Below are 18,290 nucleotides of genomic sequence, written 5' to 3'. Positions count from 1 at the left end.
TCACTTTTCTCTTAAGGAGCTCTATTTTGGTAATAGGACAATCCCTTTTGGGCATTGGGTTTTCAGATTAGGCTGATCAGGAACATAAAATATCCCCATATACTGTTAGTCAGTGTCACATCAAAGGACTTCAGTCAGGAAGACAAATAATTAAATTACCTAGGCTTTGATCAAGAGTCTGCAGTTTGCTTCAAACACTTCCACAGGACATTTGCTTGCTTTAATCACCACTGTCTCTTTTGTGATCAAAGGAGTTCCTTTTGATATAGGGAATGCATTGCCTCTTAATCAAGGTGATTTAACTCGTCCCTAACCTTCCTAATTGTGTTACTGGTTTAATGTAAAATATGTTTATTGACATATGTGCATGACAGCTTCTGTCTAATGGTATGTCACACTAATTGTATTGTTTGAGTGTGACCAGCAGTTTCTTTGCTCTTCTGCACATTCCAGACACATGCATCTTTACTTTTTGAATACAGATATAGAATGGACAATTTTCAAGGATAAAGATATTTTCCAATTCTCTTTATAGTACCCTGATATCAGGCAACCTGAGAGGTGGACAGAGACTCCCCCTGTTGCTGACAAGAGGCCAGCAGTAGTTGCAGAGAGAAGGCAGCAGAATGCTGGGGTAAGGTTACAACTACAGTTACCTTTAGACTCACCCCTGTAGTGGTCTGGCCCTGGGGCTGGATTAGGAACTGTTGTTTTGTTCATTTGCTGTAAGTGTAAAGTGAGCATGCCTAGGATTGTTTGCACTTCTTATTCCTGGCGGCCCTAGTCAATGAATCCTCTTATTTAGAGAGTGTCATTGTTTATGGAAACCCACCTGTCATGACCCCAGGAGTCTCAAACCTGGGTCTACAGGCTTCCTGGAGGAGGGTGGGGGCATCAAACTCTAATCCTCCACCCAACAGCTTCCTGGTATCACCTAGAACCAGGGCTCCTTGAAGCCCAGCTCAGACAGTAGGCTCCACCCTGGGCCCTGATTGGCGGAACACCAGAGTTCCTGGTTGGTCTGCTCCCCTTACTTAAGCCACAGGGAGGAATAGGAATTTGTCTATATAACTGGGCTCCACACTGCTTCGGATTGCTCACTCAGCGCTACCTGCTCTTGCCTCCTGCCCCAGCCTCCCTGGTGTCCTGACTTGGCCTGATTCCTGCAATCTGACTCTAGGTCCCTGACCTCAACTTCTGACCTCCTGGTTCAGAACCCTGCCTGGCGTGAGGACCCGGCCCCCTATCCTAACACTAACCTCTAGGCATGGCCACCTGCATCCTGACCCTGACAGTTTGTACGGACCACACAGTAATCCTCAAGAGGGTGGGCCCAGGGTGAGAGGTATGGTACTAGCAGCCCAACTGCTGCCTCCAGAGGTACTGGATTTGCCCAAATGGACTGTCCGCCTCCAGGCCGATAACCAAGCACTGCAGGCCCAAGTCATGCAGCTAAGCTCAGAGAACCGTTTGCTGTTGGATCGAGTAAACCAGCATTGTGTGGAGAATGCTGTATTCCAGATACAACCCACCGTGCCCTGTCCTGAACGGGGATCTGCAACACCTCTGCCAGAACCATTCAGTGGGAGTTGCTAGTGGTTCTGGGGCTTCATGAACCAATCCTGCCTCCTATTCATGTTGCATGCCCAAATTTAGGCTTCTGACCCAGCCAAGGTGGGTTTGATAATCAGCCTGCTGATGGGAGAGGTGTTGCACTGGGCCTCCCTCTTGCTGTATATTAACAGCCTAGTGCCTTCAAATTTGAATGCCTTCCTCCAATCTATATCCACAATCTTTGATGACCTGCATTGTGCCCGCTTGGCCGAGGCTGCTGTAAGGAAACTCTGGCAGGGGCAGGGTATCATTGCTTCCTAGGCAGTGCTTTTCTGCCATCTCCCTGCAGACACAGCAAGGAACAAGGTGATGCAGTGGTATCAGTTCCGGTGGGGTCTGTAGGAGGAAATCAAAGATGAACTGGCCTGTGTAGAGACACCCATGGGTCTGGATGTCTTCATCAACCTTGCCATCCACATAGATAATCAGTTACCGGAATAGAGGAAGGAAAAGAGAAGTTCCCTGCAGCCCCTGTGTCTGACCACTATTGCATGGGTGCCCATTCCATCCACTCAACTGATGCAGGTGAATCTGGCTCATTGACAGCTCACCGCCAAAGAAAACAATGCTGTTGCACCACCAATGCTTCTATTGAAGCAAACCCGGTCATGCCATTTCTGCCTGTCCTGCACGAGCCCCACGGGACCTGGGAAACAAGTTGACTCAGGTTTGGTAAGGGGGACCGGCCTGGGCTCTGAGAATTTCCCCACACCTTAGTCCTGACTGGGACATGCACCCTGCTCTGTTTGGGTGCTTTATACTTGCAGGTGCATATCTGGCTGTGCATCCCTGAGAGGCCCCCATGGATTTCCACACAGCTGGCTCTCATCAATTCAGGAGCAGCCAACAATTTCATAGATGCAGTGGCAGCCCAGGCCTGGCAACTTACTTTGCAATGCAAGGCCACTCAGCACCTAATAAAAACTGTGGACTGCTCCCCTCTGTCTTCGGGTCCAGTGATCAAGGAGACAGTCCCCCAGGAAACAGTTATTCAGGGGCACTGAGAAATACTATGATTCAATGCAGTTCAATCCCCACACTTCCCTCTGATTCTGAGCATCTCCTAGATCACCCTTCAAAATCCCCTCATTCATTGGCAAGAACAGGAGGTCAGTTTCCCTTCAGAATTCTGTCACCAGTATTGTCAGGAGCAAACTGATGATGGCCCAACACCCAGGTCCTGGAGGGCTCAGGGGGAGGTGATCACCCAGGCAGGGACACCCTCTGAACCTACATCAGAATCCCCCTTAAATATCATTAATATGCTGAAGGGTCTGAAAAGAAGAACATGAGGGAAACCTCCCTCTGCACTGGGACTACCCCATAGAGCTGGAGCAAAAATAAAGTTCAGATGGATTTATGCCATGTCAGAACCCAATCTGCCTGTGCTGCATGAATACTTCCAGGAAAACCAGCCAGAGGATTCATCATCCACCCTTGCTGGCTGGTGGGCCAATCGTCTTTGTCAAGGAAAAAGGCAGCAGTTTTTGACCCTGTAGACTACCAAACCTTGAAACCAGATAACAAGCAGGCTGGGCAGTACAGGAGATACGTTTCTGGGGGAAAATATGGGATTGGGGGTGTGTCGGGGTCACCTTGCAGTATAACCAAGCCTGGTGAGAGGAAAAGTATAACCCAAAGGTGGCTGGCAGGCTCCAGTTATACTCAGAATGTGGCTTGCACGATGGAAGGCTGTTTGTGAGCGGCGCATGTGGGAGCTACTTCAGCAAGGCATTGTAAGGCAGCCAAGGTTGAAGGGGTGACACAGCTGCTCATTATTCTGGATTGTACCCTGGTATGTCACAGTTACAAACAATTTCTGATAAGAATGAATAGACCAAAGAGCAAGAGGGATATGCATTAGAAACCTAGAATTAGAGGAGGATGGCAATGATGGGTCAAGATGACCTACTGAGAGATGAAGACTCTCCACGCAAGGTAGTTTGTCCTATTTAATTTATTTGTTGTGTATTTTCTTTTGTTTACCATGCGTACCATACGGGATGTGGGTTGATTTATGCCGAATCTCAGAGATGGCATTATCATCCTAAATACAAAAATGACTGCAAGTGAGGCCAGAAGTACCCTGATTCTCTGGTGACCAGAGTATGGAATTGTCAACTGTGTTGCTCTTCCTTGGCCACACGATAGAATTGCCCTCTTGAATCTTAACTCCTCTTATCCCCACTATACTCTTGCTGCCTCTGTTGTCCCATTCCTGTCTCTAATGCAAACCTGGCTCCCAGCCATTTATATCATTGTAAGGGCAGAAATCTCTAGATTCCTCCACTCCCACTTGCTGTCCTCAGTTTAACACAGGCCAAATATGGTGACTGAATGCCGCCACGACTTGAAAAGCTTTCTGTCCATCTCTCTACCTTTCTTGGTAGGAAACACCTGCTGTGATGCTGAATGAGCCAGCTCCATTGTAACATTCCACTGACTTCGTTGTTCACAGCAGTTGCAGTGGTGGATCAGCAGCGAGCAGGTTAAACTGCATTTTCCAGGCAGAAAAGAATAACGAAACCAAGGGATCAAGATGTAGAGAAAGATGAAAGTGGTGGCAGAGGGGGAAGAAAATGAGGAGAAAATCAAAGTTTGACAGAAAAGGTTATGTTGCAGGCAGAAATACCAAAAAGAGATCAAAGGGTCAAATGAGAATTAAATCACCCGGTCGCTATCCTATTGTGGGAGCAAAGGAAGACACTTTGTGAAGTAAAGTGGAATAGATTAAATAGAGAGGGAACAGGAAGGAGAGAGAGAGATTACAGCAATACAGCATACATCCAGGGCAGGGATCTGCCTGAATTGTGGGAAAGGAATTTAGCAGAATTTTAATCTTAACCTTCAAAATCTATTGAGTTGTTAAGAAGAGAGAGACAAATATTTTGAGGATTCCAGCATTTGACTTGCCTTCAGAACTGATATAATCTTGTGGGAAATATTTTCAGATATTTAAGAAAAATGTGTTAACTGTTGTACAGGCATCCAGTGCTCTGTCACTGCAATAGTTACTGCTTATATCAGGCCCAGAGAGCCAAATTGTGGAACCCTCATGTGCACTGGTGAGCACTTACACATATAAGCACTGCCCTTGTCTTCACAGTGGGACTACTTGCACGAATAAGTGTTCATCAATGTCACAGATGACTAGCTGTTTTCAGGGTAGGGTAATGTAAGTGCATGTGTGTGATATATAATATGTTTGTATTATGTGTGTACATACATATATACATTATTATTGCCATATGTGTATACATACATATATACACACATTACTGAAGATATTCTATTCCACAAGAGTGCTTTATTATTCTTATTTTTTTCTGTGAAAAGATGTTTTCCATTCTATTAAATTGCATATCCATAGAGATTTGGGGGGATTTCTGGGCACCAAACCAGTCAATCCAATTTGGACTGGGACAGTGGTTACTTTGGTTTAAGTCTCTTATCTGTCCCCTTCAGATGTTTTAGTTCTCTGTTATTCATAGTAAGCATAAAATTAAAAGTGGTACAGACTTATTGGCAGGGACCCAGCAAGACACCTAAGAAGGAAACATTAGGGGGCAAGATTCTGATTTCAGACAATTCAGTGTAAAGCTGGACTAAATCCATTGATTTCAATGAAGTAACAAAAGATTTACACTGGAGAAGCTTGACCAGCATCTGGTCTAATATACTATCATATTTTTTTTCTTCTTAAAGTCACAAGTACACTTGATTCCTTATTTCACCAGAATCTTCCTGCTTTGTTTATGTGTGGGTACCAAATACCCAAACTTGAAACTCAAATTGCTCATGGTTTTTTATGAAGAAATGGAAACGCTGGATTACAGTAGACTAACTATTGAGTTTTTATTATGTTAGCCTGTTCATTATTCATCTTGCTTATCCTTAGAAGGCAGTAGCAGCAGCGTGAGAAGGAACTGGCCCTTCCATATATCTGATTCTTCACTCATACCATTATAAATTAGAAGATAACTGTATTGAAATCAGTAGAGTTACAAGAGTGTAAAACTGGTGTAAGTAAGAAAAGAATCAGGCCTGGTGAGCCAGATTCTATGCTGGGCCTCACAGGAGACACAATCATCTTTGTGCCCTCTGGATTCTGGACTTGTCCAAGAGCTTGCAGCACAACTTATGACTGCTCTACATTATGGTTACTTTGCTTGGCCAACCATGAGAGAGCTTGTGATTGATTGGATGAGTGGTCAGTGAAATCCACTGTGTCCTCCCTCTGGTTTTGTCCAAGTCTTTGTAGCCAGGTCAGGCTTGTCTGCTTCAAATGCTTACTTGCTTCATAGGTCTGGCAGGTTTTTCAAATAGAGCATCTCCGATAATGGCTTTGTTGAGCCCTTGTGACAGGAACTGATCTCTAGCTTCCTTAGGAATAGACAAGCAAAGCCCACATCTAGGGTATTTATCAATCCTTTTTGATTCAGCTGAATTCCCTTCCTTTTGCTCCCTGCTTGGTAAGACCTGTTCTCTGGGAGTCACAGACAGATCAGTTGTATGGCTCAGTTCACTGAATATTACTTCCCCTTTCAGATGTCCTAAACTTCAGGGGCCAAATAAACCACTGTTTTCACTCTGTAGTGCCACAGTATAGACACTTCCTATATCAATGGAAGGGGTTTTTGTGTTGCTGTAGTTAATCCACCTCCCAGAGTGGTGGTTGCTAGGTTGACGGAAGAATTCCTGTGTCAACCTGGCCATATCAACAGCAGGTGTTGGGTCATCTTAACTACGGCACTATGGGTATGTGTTGTTCTTCTAAGTAATGCAGGTAGGTGGACCAAAATTTTAAGTGTAGACCAGGGTTTAATCATTTATACTCAGGCACAGTGAATGCCAAGGGAGTATAAAATGCAACCAGATTAAAGTGGTAGCAATTTACACCCACCTTGTGTAAATAATTATACAAGGTGCAAGGCAATGGTGAACCAAGCTTCTTTTCTAGTGTTTGTAGTTGTCTGTTGTTTCAGGCACTCTTGCTTAGATGGAACCAGTTTTTCAGTGTTACAGACATATTATCTCCTGTGTCTTTCCTTCTGTTCAGAAATTTTATTTTTTCCCCCACTGCTTACATTTTCCTTACTTTTTCGGTGTCTCTTCTCAATGGTTCTGCCTTAAAAGAAAATTATATTGACTTGGTATAATAAAGGCCAGATTATGTTTAGCCCTGTGCAGCTGTGGGGAAGGGAGGATGAATGGCAGACATGGAGAATGAGGTGCAAGGAGCATTCCTCCCTCCTATTCAGCAACCAGTCACAATCCCAGTCCTTGTGCTCACTGAGCATAAAGACTGATTGAGTCTAATGCCATTGCTGGAGATAGGGAGGAGAAAGTGAAGAGCTATCATCGCCCCATCCCTGCTATACCAATTAGCGAAGCTGGGTCAGCTTCAAAGGAAATACATGCTGCATCCTTTGAAAGGGTGGCAGATGTTAAGAGAGCTTCTGATATTACGGAGGTGCTGATTATGACATCATAGTGATGGTGCATGCTGAAATAATCTTAAAATGGGGCCTAAATTCTTGTTCTTCTCTTTATGTAGGTGGTTTGTCAGAGTGAAACTTCACACAGCATTCATTGTTGTGCGCTTTGTGTTTTCAAAGTAATTTGGCTTTGCATAAATTTTTGACAGGAAATATTTGAAGCTGGCTTCTTGTTTGAAATTTGTCTGCCAGCCTCTTTGGTTGGCATGTATTTTTAAAACAACATTGTATGTTTACACCAAAATCGGTACACAGGTGAATCAGAAGCAGATTAGGTAATTCTTGAAAATAAATGTTTGGATAAGGATCATTTTTTGCCATTATTAATGATAATGAAACCTTGTGTTCAACAAGTAGTCAATAAATAAAATCTTCTCTACTGGATAGAAATCTTCTCTGTCAGCACTTACGTTCTTCTGGCAGATTTTATCCTCTCATGGAGAAGATTTTATGCACAGCTGCATTTCTCTGACAGATACAATCTTCTCTGTCAGCAGGCAGGTAAAATCTTTATCAGCAACTATTTTTCTGTGGCACAGCTCTAGTATCCTGCCTATCTCTGTCCCCATTGCTTCATTGAACACATAACTTAATACACACAAAAACTTGGTTGTATAACATACATGACACACACCCACAAAAGAAAGGAAATGAAGAGTCAAGCCACTTAACAGTACCTGTCATCTACTCCTCCAGCCACAGGTACACACCTTACCATCACCACAGCTACCATACGTCACAGATCATACACAACAACTTTAACTCTGCCCCACTATGGATACCACATTTTCAGCACCCTGTCAGCCAAACCATCCTGTTCAAAAAAAACCAAACATCCACAATAGTGTTTGGAGGGAGAGTTTGGTTTAAAGGCTGTGTGCAGGAAGTGATGAGAGGGCAGAGTTAAGGTTGTAGTGTGAATGCAATCTGTTGTATATGGGTGTGTGTGTGTGTGTGTGTGTGTGTGTGTGTGACAAACATACACTAGTTTAGACTAGTAACCTGATATTGAGGTGCTGAGCATTTGCAGATCCCATTAACTTCAGTAGCAGGCACCTGTGAGTGCTCAGCAGCTCTGATAGTCAGGCTACACATTTTCAATGGTGCAAAAAAAAAAAAAAATCACATTGCAGTGTAGGCCTCTAGAATTGGTCCAGGTGCACTTTGTCTTTTTTAACTTATGAACCCTTTCTTGTAGCTGCTTCTGCAATGGAGTGATGATCTCTGGCGTGATATCCTTTTCTTCTCTGCTGCCATTCGAACAGCAAGCAGTATGTTTTGAGTGATGTCCCTTTAATTGGAAAAGGGATGGACTACTGGAACCCCAGCTTTCCATAAAGGCTAGGAGAAGGCAATTGGATCAGGGAAATGTAAAAAAGAAGAAAACTACCTACAGTGATCTCAGCAGCAGCTTTTTGAAGAAAAGAACCTGAGGAAAAAGTGAGGGAAAAATGAATAGGAAAGAGGGTAAAGTGTGAGAGGAAAATAGTGTAAGACATAAAAGAAAAGAGTTAGGGAAAGGAAGAGAACAAAAGAGGAAACCACCTGACACATGGAGAAAGTAGGAATACAGAAAGAATATACTCACACAAAAATCCACCCAACAAAATAAATGAGCTCCTGGTTGTTGTTCTCTCTCTCATTTCATGGTTTGAATTGCTATCTGACTTATGTTTTTTAATTATAAAAATAAAATCTATTCATTTTGCTCCAGTGCATAAATACTCAATTATAAGATATGAATGAATGAGTACTGATAGAAGGTAAATGATTTAAGGGGATATTAGTTATAAAACTGAGGTATTTACATAACAAGGCAAAGACATTCAGAATCAAAGCCATAACTGCCAGAACAGGGGTCTCCAGGTTATCCATGTCCAGTCCCATTTCTCTCAGATTCTTCTGAAGACAGAAAAGAGCAGGAAATATAAGAGGCTTCAACTTTTATAAGAATAATGTAGATACAAAACATGTTCAAGCCAGATTCTGACACCCTTGCTCACATTGAATAGCACCTTACTACACAAGTATCAATGGGAAATCAATGGGACTCTTCAGAGTAAGTTGTTACTTAATAGGAGTAAGGTGTCAGAATCTGGTCCATAGGGATTACAGGCTGTATTTTCTTATGTAATCTAAGTGTCATTTTTCACTGTCTATATTAGTTTCTTTTCTGCCCTCAGAGCAGCAAAAATGACAGTCTCATTATAATCCTTCACATCCACATCTCTAATGCAATTACAATTATGTGTACATTTGGCATAAGGTAAAAACTAGTTCTGCTCCCTATCACAGCATTGACTCTTCCAGCACTAGCCCATAGTGTCACTTTGTTGACTGAGCATGCAATCAGCCTCTAGAATTATTTTGAAACAAGACCCTTTGAGGCGACTAGCATATGTGAACAAGTGCATCATATTAAATTACTACTCCTCTGAGGCTTAGCTGTCACCCTCCCAAGACCTAAATGTATGACAATGACCTTTTAAACTGGATGGCAAAGACCTTGAATAAAAGACATGACACAAAATAGTAGAAAAAGAATCTTGAAATGATGTGGATTGATTTTTTTAAACATCTAGTACTTGTTCTATAATCTCCGTTTCAAGGTTAATAATACATTACAAAAATAAATAGTGAGGCAAAACCAGATTTGTGCATGACACAGATAAAGCTCAGTCTAAAACAGAATGCTGTATCTCATCACCAGATGTGTTTGACCAGTGCTCCTGCTTCAAGGAAATATTGCAAAGCCCATGGCCTACTTTCAAGTACCATCAGCTCCTGCCAAATCTGGCAACCAGCATGACACTGTAGTAGTCAAACTTTGTGCACACTTTGACCAATCTCTTTACTTCTGCTCCCACCGTACCAATAATCTCTCAGAGAAGATATGCCATTACACCCCACATGATCACTAAAAGTGACAGCAATCTAGCAAAAGGCCAAAAAGAACCCAAAAGACCTCCATAAGAATTGTTGCTTCTAGGAAATTATATATATCATAACATGTGTGACATATATCCATACCAGAAATATTCATTGTACATCTAGTCCCATAGTTGGGGAGGTCCACTTTAGACTATCTAGATGATACAAATATTTTAACCACCATATAAGAGATACTGGGAGGGGTATAAGTAACTTAAAGGATTTACCGGTACGCCGGAGTCCTGAGCAGGGCGTGTCCTCAACCGGAAGAGGTGGGGCCTTTAAATCCCCGGCTGCAGTAGCAGTGGCTGGGAGCCCAGGGCCCTTTAAATCACCCCCTGAGCTACCAGCTGCAGAGGTGGCTGGGAGCCCCGGGGCTCGGTGGAGATTTAAAGGGCCCAGGGCTCCAGCCGCCGCTACTGCAGCAGAGCCCCAGGCCCTTTAAATTGCCGACAGAGCCCCGGGGCCTCCCGGCTGCTGCCGCTACTCCAGGGCTCGGGGCTCTGGCAGAGATTTAAAGGGCCTGGGGCTACACTGTGGTAGCGGCGGCTGGGAGCCCCTGGCCCTTTAAATCACTTCCAGAGCCCCGGGCCGCTGCCACCCCAGGGCTCCAGCGGTGGGGCTAGGGTGGCGTTTTAAAGGGCTCAGGGCTCCAACTACCGCTACTGCCATGGGCCCTTTAAATCGCCATCTGAGCCCTGCTGCCGGAGTCCCTGGGGTAGCAGCGGGAGCCGGGGACTCTGGTAGTGATTTAAAGGGCTCTTTAAATCACCGCCCAAGCTGCCTCCACTACGCAGGGGCTCTGGCAGCGGGACTCTGGTGGTAATTTAAAGGGCCTGGGGCTCCGGCCGCTGCGGGGAGCCCCGGGCCCTTTAAATCGCCAGCCTGGGGAAGCTGGTCTGGTCCGGCACGGCATACCGGCTCTTGCCGGTATGCCAGACCGGACCGTGCTGGCTTACTTTCACCTCTGGATACTGGTCACAGTTTTTCCGTAAGATCTGATGGCATAAAACATCTGGAAAAATCAGTGTGACCTGCTACCTGGGAAATCCCCTTGCATTAATGGTATCTCTGATTGAGCACAGCAGATCTACACCATCCATATCCTGGTCCCCACCAGATAGGATGACCAGACAGCAAGTGTGAAAAATCAGGACGGGGGGTGGGGGGTAATAGGAGCCTATATAAGAAAAACACCCCAAAACTGCAACGGTCTCTATAAAATAGGGACATCTAATCACCCTACCACCTGATGGCCAAGGCAGCCACATGTGATTTATAGCAGCCCCGAGGCTTTCCTAAATTGTAACAGGGGCCCAAAACAGCCCTGTTCAGCCCAGAGTTGGGAAGCTACAAAGATATAAAGCCACTTTGTCCCTTCCTCTTGGGGCCTGCATTGGCCAGACCTGAGAAATGGGGCAAGTGAATAGAATGAAAATAGTGGGAGTTTTTAATATCCTTACGATGCCACATAGATGGTCAGCCTACTCAGGTCTAGCTCTGTCAAATGCTATCTCATTATCGATTTAGTCCATTTCTGCATAACTGGTATTAAAACTTCCCACTTAATGTACAGCTATAATGTTACAAGTAGGACAAAGGCAAAGGCCAAAACCAATGTATGCCCTCCTTTCCAGTGACACAAATAAAATGCTAAAATCCTTGTAATGAATCATGAAAGAGGATTAAGCTTTTCTACTCACTATGCTTTTCAGCTACCAAAAGTTAATGCTAGCCTTTTGTTTGAAAACAAAAGTTCTTCTTTGAGTGGTATCCCTGTGGGTGCTTCACTTCAGGTGTCGGTGCATCCCGGCACCATTGATGAGAGATCTTCGGTAGCAGTGCCTGGTCGGGACGTGTGTGCGCAGTTGGTGTCTCGAATTGTTGTTGGAGTCTGTTTGGTGCACGTGCGTTCTGACCCCCCTCAGTTCCTTCTGAACCCTCCTTGGCTGAAGACAGAACTCAGGGCATTGCTGAACCTCTTCCTCTATTTTGAGAGGAAAATTAGTTTTAGTTAGATAAAAACTCCCCAGTTACTACCCTACCTTTAGATAGTTGCATACAGTTCGTTTTAAAAACAAACAAAAAAACCCTAGTTTTTTCTTAACCCCTTTTCCCACTTTGGGAGTGAACCCCGCTAAGGTCTCATTCTTAGACTTTCTTGAGTGGGCCACATTCAAGATGCTGGGGTCTCCCGGTTTTACAAAATGCAACTCTTGCAAGGACCCCATACCACACTCGGAAGGATATTGCTGGTGTGTCAAATGCCTCGGTGAGACTCATGTCCCAGATAAGTGCGTCCACTGCAATAATCTAAAAGCCAGAGCTAGCCAAGACAGAGACTGGGGTTTAAAGATGGGTCTTATGGAGAAATCCCTCCAACCTGATTTGGAGACGGGAGGAACAACTCTCCTAGGTGCTCTCCGACCAGGTCAGAACTGACCACGAGCAGGGCTCCACCCTCTCATGAGAAGAGGAAGAGAGCCTTGACCTCCCCCCACAGAGAACCGGGCAAAAAGAAATGTTTCCCAGTGAGCTCCTTGCCAGCGGTGCCAACTGCCTCAAGGGTCAGCATCTGTGACATTCCCAGCACCTCTGGCACCGGGCATATGGTGCAGAAAAGTAAGGAGTCAAGACGGCGTCATGGCCAGGTCTCCTCCTCGGCACCGAAGGCGCTGACGCCTGTGCCGGAGTTGGCGCCATCTGTGCACATAGCCCTGGCACCGACAACGCCGTTGGCACCGGCGACCCCACCGACACACCATCCGGCAGCGGCTGACAGTGCCACCATGGGGCTACTGCACCAGCCAAGACCAAAGGCAAACTGCTTAAACCAATGGCTTCTGACTCTAAATCCACGGTGTCGCACTCTCCGGCACAGATGCAATTTCTAATGCCTCGAGACATCTCAGTGGCGCTGGTGCTGGATTCACCGCCACTCGGTACCAAGGGCTCACCTGTGATCCAGGCACCCTCTCTTACTGAAACAATGAGGAATCCGGTGGCACCTTAAAGACTAACAGATTTATTTGGGTATAAGCTTTTGTGAGTAAAAAACCCACTTCTTCAGATGCATGAAGTGAAAATTAGAGGTACAAGAATAAATATACTGGCACATGAAGACAAGGGAGTTACCTTACAAGTGGAGAACCAGTGTTGACAAGGCCAATTCAGTCAGGGTGGATGTGGTCTACTCCCAATAATGGATGAACGCTCTACTGAACGCTCTGTCTTCACAGACAGCAATGATGACGACCACGGAGATGCAGTCTTTTCTCCACCTGACTCTCCTCCACCACAACAAAGACCACCTGACAGGAACGTGCATCACAAGGACCAACCCCAATTCCCATGGTTTGCTCCACCATGGATGGGACCTCAACTATCATATCCCATGCAATGGGCACCTTGGGACTCATGGGCACCCTATAAGGCCCACTACTCCCACACCTCCTCGCTTCATAGAGTGCAGATCCACTCTCCACCTGGATCCCCAACACCATCTGCGTCTAGAGCCTTTGAGGATCTACATGAGGAAGTGAAGGAAGAGCCCGCACCTGACATGGAATTGCCCTAACACAACTCCTCTTCTTCACCTGATGAAGCCGTCATGCTATCCCCACCAACTATAGCAGATGACTTTAAGCAATTTCAGGAATTATTTAAGAGGGTTGCAATCAGCCAGGACATTCCATTGGAGGAAGTACAGGAGAATCAACATAAACTCTTGAAGATCCTCCAACCCTTGGCATCCTCAAAGATTGCATGCCCCATAAACAACGCCATATTGGAACTGGCCGACACTATCTGGCAGACACCAGCTTCCGTCCCGCCAACCTGCAAAAGGGCTGGCCGGAAATATTATGTTCCAGCTAAGGGCGTGGACTTTTTATTCTCAAACCTGCAGCCCAACTCCCTTGTGATTGAAGCTGCTAACCACAGGGCTAAACAACCTCATTAGCGGTCCACACCCCAGAAATAGACCTCAAACACCTTGACCTCTTAGGTGGCAAGATTTACACATCCTCTACTCTCCAATTTAGAATTGCCAACTATACCGCTTTTCTTGCTAGCTATGACTTTGATAATTACAACAAACTTTCTGAATTTACTTCCCACATCCCAGAGGACCGAAGAGCAGATTTTAAATTGTTCCTGGTAGAGGGACAGCTAGTATCCAGAACAGCGCTTCAAGAATCTCTGGACATGGCCGACACAGCAGCTTGCACCACAGCTACTATGGTGGTGATGTGTGGGGCCTCCTGGCTCTCCTCATCTGGCATCCCTAAAGAGCTGCAGACCAAAGTGAAGGATTTACCGTTCAACAAAGATAAACTTTTTTCCAGAAAAACCAATGAAGTCCTTCACACAATGAAAGATTCCAGTGCCCTCCAAACACTAGGGATCTACACCCCTCCTTCCAAGAGAAAGAGATACCAGCCTTACCAGAGGTCTCACCTGCAGCAATACAACTGCCCACAGTCCAAGCAGTATGGGGAGGGATAGCTCCGTGGTTTGAGCATTGGCCTGCTAAACCCAGGGTTGTGAGTTCAATCCTTGAGGGGGCCATTTAGGGAATCTGGGGCAAAAATTGGGGATTGGTCCTGCTTTGAGCAGGGGCTTGGACTAGATGACCTCCTGAAGTCCCTTCCAACCCTGATATTCTATGATTCTATGACACTGGGAGGTCCCGCGGCAGGTCTAACAGACATTGACAAACCCAGTCAGAACAACCTACGTCCCACCCATCGGGCCACAAACCGCAATTTTGAAGTCTTGGTCGAGGTTCTAAGTGACCACTCCTTACCACCAGTGCCTACTTGCCCTTTTGACCATTGCCTCCAATGCTTTCACCACGCTTGGTGAAACATCACACAGGATCACTGAGTCTTGGAAATAGTGCAGTTGGGCTATTCCATCCTTTTTATTTCATGCCCCCCTACCCCTTCCCTGTCCCTCTTCAGGGACCCCTTTCACAAACATCTACTTCGGGAAGAAGTAACTCACCTACTCCTCTTAAGTGCAGTGGAATGAGTTCCAACACAGCACAGAGGAAAGGGATTTTACTCCCACTATTTCTTGACCCAGAAGAAAAGCGGAGGATATGACCCATTCTAGACCTGCAATGACTCAACAAATTTGTCCGCTCCCAATTCAGAATGGTCGTGTTGGGCACGATAATACCGGTGCTGGAATGAGGGAACTGGTTCTCAGCCCTTGACCTCCAAGACGCATACCTCAATACACCCAGCACACAGACTATTCCTATGGTTCACAGTGGGACACGACCACTTCCAATACAGAGTGCTCCCATTCGGTCTCTCCACTGCACCACGGATGTTTTCCAAGACTCTCGTGGTGGTGGCAGCCTACCTACGTAAACGAGGGATCATATTTTTCTCATACCTGGACGTCTGCCTCATCAAGGACCGATCGTATGAAGAAATGCATACGGTCACCCAGTCAACCATCGCTCTTTTCCAAAGGCTTGGATTGCAAATAAACTTCCAAAAGTCAAAATAGAGAAAATAGAGTTCAATGGGGCTTACCTGGACTCGACCCTCCTCAGAGCCTTCCTCCCGCAGGCCATGTTCCTCGCCGTCAAACACCTCATACATACAGTGTCCACCTGCCCAAGGGTCGAAGCCAGAAAGTGCCTGCAACTTCTGGGCCACATGGCAGCTATCACGTTCGTGGTGAAACACGCCAGACTACACATGAGGCCTTACAGGGCTGGCTGAGTACAAACCTGCCAAGCACAGCCTCCACATGATGGTAACTCCACCCACAAATGTGCTGAACTCACTGCACTGGTGGACGGAAAGGGAGAATATATGTGCAGGAGTTCCCTTTTGCCAAAATCCCCCCGCGCTTATGCTCACCACAGACGCCTCCCTGATACGCGAGGGGGGGGCACACCTGCAACACCACATGACACAGGGCAGATGGTCTGCACTGGAGGCCCATCTGCATATAAACCTCCTAGAACTCAGAGCAGGCAGGTATGCCTGCTTTCACTTCCTCCCACTCATTCGAAACAAATCTATTTGAGTACTCACGGACAACATTGCATGTATGTTCTACATCAACAGACAAGAGGGAGCAAGATCACACTCCCTGTGCATAGAAGCCATCAAACTTTGGAACTGGTGCATACGACATCGCATAGACATCACGGCCTCATTCCTGCTGTGGTGTCAGAACACCACCGCCAACACCCGAGGCAGACACTTTTCACAAAAACATGAATGGGAACTAATTTCTATGATCGCATCCCACCTAGTCTCCCTTTGGGGCTCTCCTTTGGTAGATCTATTTGGCACAGCAAAGAACCGCAAATGCCAATTATTTTGCTCCAGAGTGGGACTCGGGAAAGGCTCCCTGAGAGACGCATACCTACTCTCATGGAACTGGACAGTTACGTATGCATTCCCTCCAATTCCTCTAATACACAGAGTTCTCCGCAAGATCAGGGACGACAAGGCCAAGGTCATGCTTATCGCCTCGGCACGGGCTAGACAGACTTGGTATCCTTACCTGCTTCGCATGTTAATCTGCCCTCCAAGAACTCTCCCGATGAGACCGCACCTCCTCTCCCAGAGCGACAGTTGCATCTTCCATCCACAACTGGAGAAACTTCATCCTCCTCAGAGGCTCCTCCTTGGTTCCAATTGCATGAACTCGCCTGTTCGGAGTAAGTCAGACACGTGTTATTACACAGTAAATGCGACTCCACTCACAATAGTTACCTCCAAAAGTGGAAACAATTCTCAATGTGGTCCTTACAGAAAACCCTCACACCCTGCACCATATCCTTTCCTGATATCCTAGACTAAATTTTAGAACTCAAAAACAAAGGTCTATCACTCAGTTCCATCAGAGTTCATCTTGTGGCAATCAATGCCTTCCATGAGAAACTGGACAGCTCCTCTGTCTCCACACGCCCTACTACAAAATGTTTCCTTACTGGATTCCAAAACCTCTATCCTGAGGTCCACCCCACCCCACACCCACCTGGAATTTGAACCTCACCCCCAGAGGCCTAATGAAACCTCCCTCTGAACCAATAGCCACCTCCTCCTTATTCCACATGTCCATGAAGGTGGCCATCACGTCAGCCAGGTGGGGCAGAGAAATAAGGGCACTGATGGCCCACTCCCCATACACTAATTTATTTAAGGACAAGATCACGATGCAACCCCATCCTAAATTTCTGCCAAAGGTGGTGTTCTCTTTCCATCTTAACCAGCTGATACACTTCCCCACTTTTTACCCCAAACCCCACAAAAACCCACAGGAAGCGGCACTTCATACCCTGGATGTTAGAAGGGCGATTGCCTTCTACTTGGACAGAACAAAATCATTTTGTAAATCACCTAGACTCTTCGTATCTACTGCTGAAAGGAGCTGCTATTTCACAACAGTGCTCTCCAAGTGGATCTCCGACTGTATTAGGTCCTGCTACCAGATCCATGACGTTGAACCTCCTGATGGCATCAGAACTCATTCCACTCGAGCTACGTCAACATCGGTAGAGTTCCTACACAACGTACCCATTATTGACATATGCAAAGCCGCTACATGGTTGTCAGACCATATGTTTGCCAAACACTACACCATCACACAAGATGCCAGAGCGGACATTATAGTAGGTCATACAGTACTATCTGCCACTGCCAAATCCGCAACTCCAAAGTCCCCCCAACCATAGCAGGTACTGCTGTACATTCACCTGAAGTGGAGCACCCACAGGGAGACCACTCGAAGAAGTAGAGAAGGTTACTCACCCTGTGCAGTAACTGAGGTTCTTCAAGATGTATGTGTCCCTGTGGGTGCTCCACTACCCACCCTCCTCCCCTCTGCTTTGGAATTCGACTTAAAGGACTCTGTGGCGGAGAAGGAACTGAGGGGGTCGGAACGCATGCACGTGCCAAAGACTCCAATGATGCTGCGAGACACCAACTGTGCACGTGTGTCCCGACCGGGCCCTGCTACTGAAGATCTCCGATTAATGGCACCGGGATGCACCGACACCTGAAGTGGAGCACTCCCAGGGACACACATATCAAACAAACCTCAGTTACTGCACAGGGTGTGTAACCTTCTCTTTTAAGACAACCCACAAACATTTAAATACAAAAACAGTAAGTCTGCTGGTGGGATGGAATTTAATATGAATGTGGCTTTTAACCAAACTATATATTAAATCATGATGGGACTCACAAAACTGTGTAATCTACCCAAAGT

At 46.0% G+C, this 18,290-nt stretch overlaps 1 protein-coding gene and 1 long non-coding RNA gene across 5 annotated transcripts in view; one reads left to right on the top strand and one right to left on the bottom strand.

Annotated features, from left to right (window-relative positions):
• Nucleotides 1–8,820, top strand: part of LOC142071591 (uncharacterized) — a 32,208-nt gene extending 23,388 nt beyond the window's left edge. Inside the window, exons 2-3 of the long non-coding RNA XR_012667717.1 lie at nucleotides 536–634; nucleotides 8,311–8,820. This is a non-coding gene — a long non-coding RNA (uncharacterized LOC142071591). The remainder of the gene's footprint in view (nucleotides 1–535; nucleotides 635–8,310) is intronic.
• The window catches only part of LOC125633931 (protein FAM89A), a 53,307-nt gene that overhangs the window by 32,819 nt on the left and 2,198 nt on the right, over nucleotides 1–18,290 (bottom strand). For 2 of the 4 annotated variants that reach the window (XR_012667715.1, XR_012667714.1), the window contains exons 2-3: nucleotides 16,581–16,728; nucleotides 11,747–12,030 (exon numbers count right to left, since the gene is read on the bottom strand). The gene's annotated coding sequence lies outside the window, so the exon portion shown is untranslated. Of the gene's footprint in view, nucleotides 1–10,596; nucleotides 12,031–16,580; nucleotides 16,729–17,419; nucleotides 17,561–18,290 lie in introns of those variants that run through there. The other 2 variants (XR_012667716.1, XR_007355732.2) reach the window with 2 other exon arrangements.

This window comes from Caretta caretta, chromosome 3 (genome assembly GCF_965140235.1).
Source record: "Caretta caretta isolate rCarCar2 chromosome 3, rCarCar1.hap1, whole genome shotgun sequence".
Classification (NCBI taxonomy): domain Eukaryota; kingdom Metazoa; phylum Chordata; order Testudines; family Cheloniidae; genus Caretta; species Caretta caretta.
Note: the sequence above shows the minus strand (reverse complement) of the source record. Positions and strands in the feature narration are given on the sequence as shown.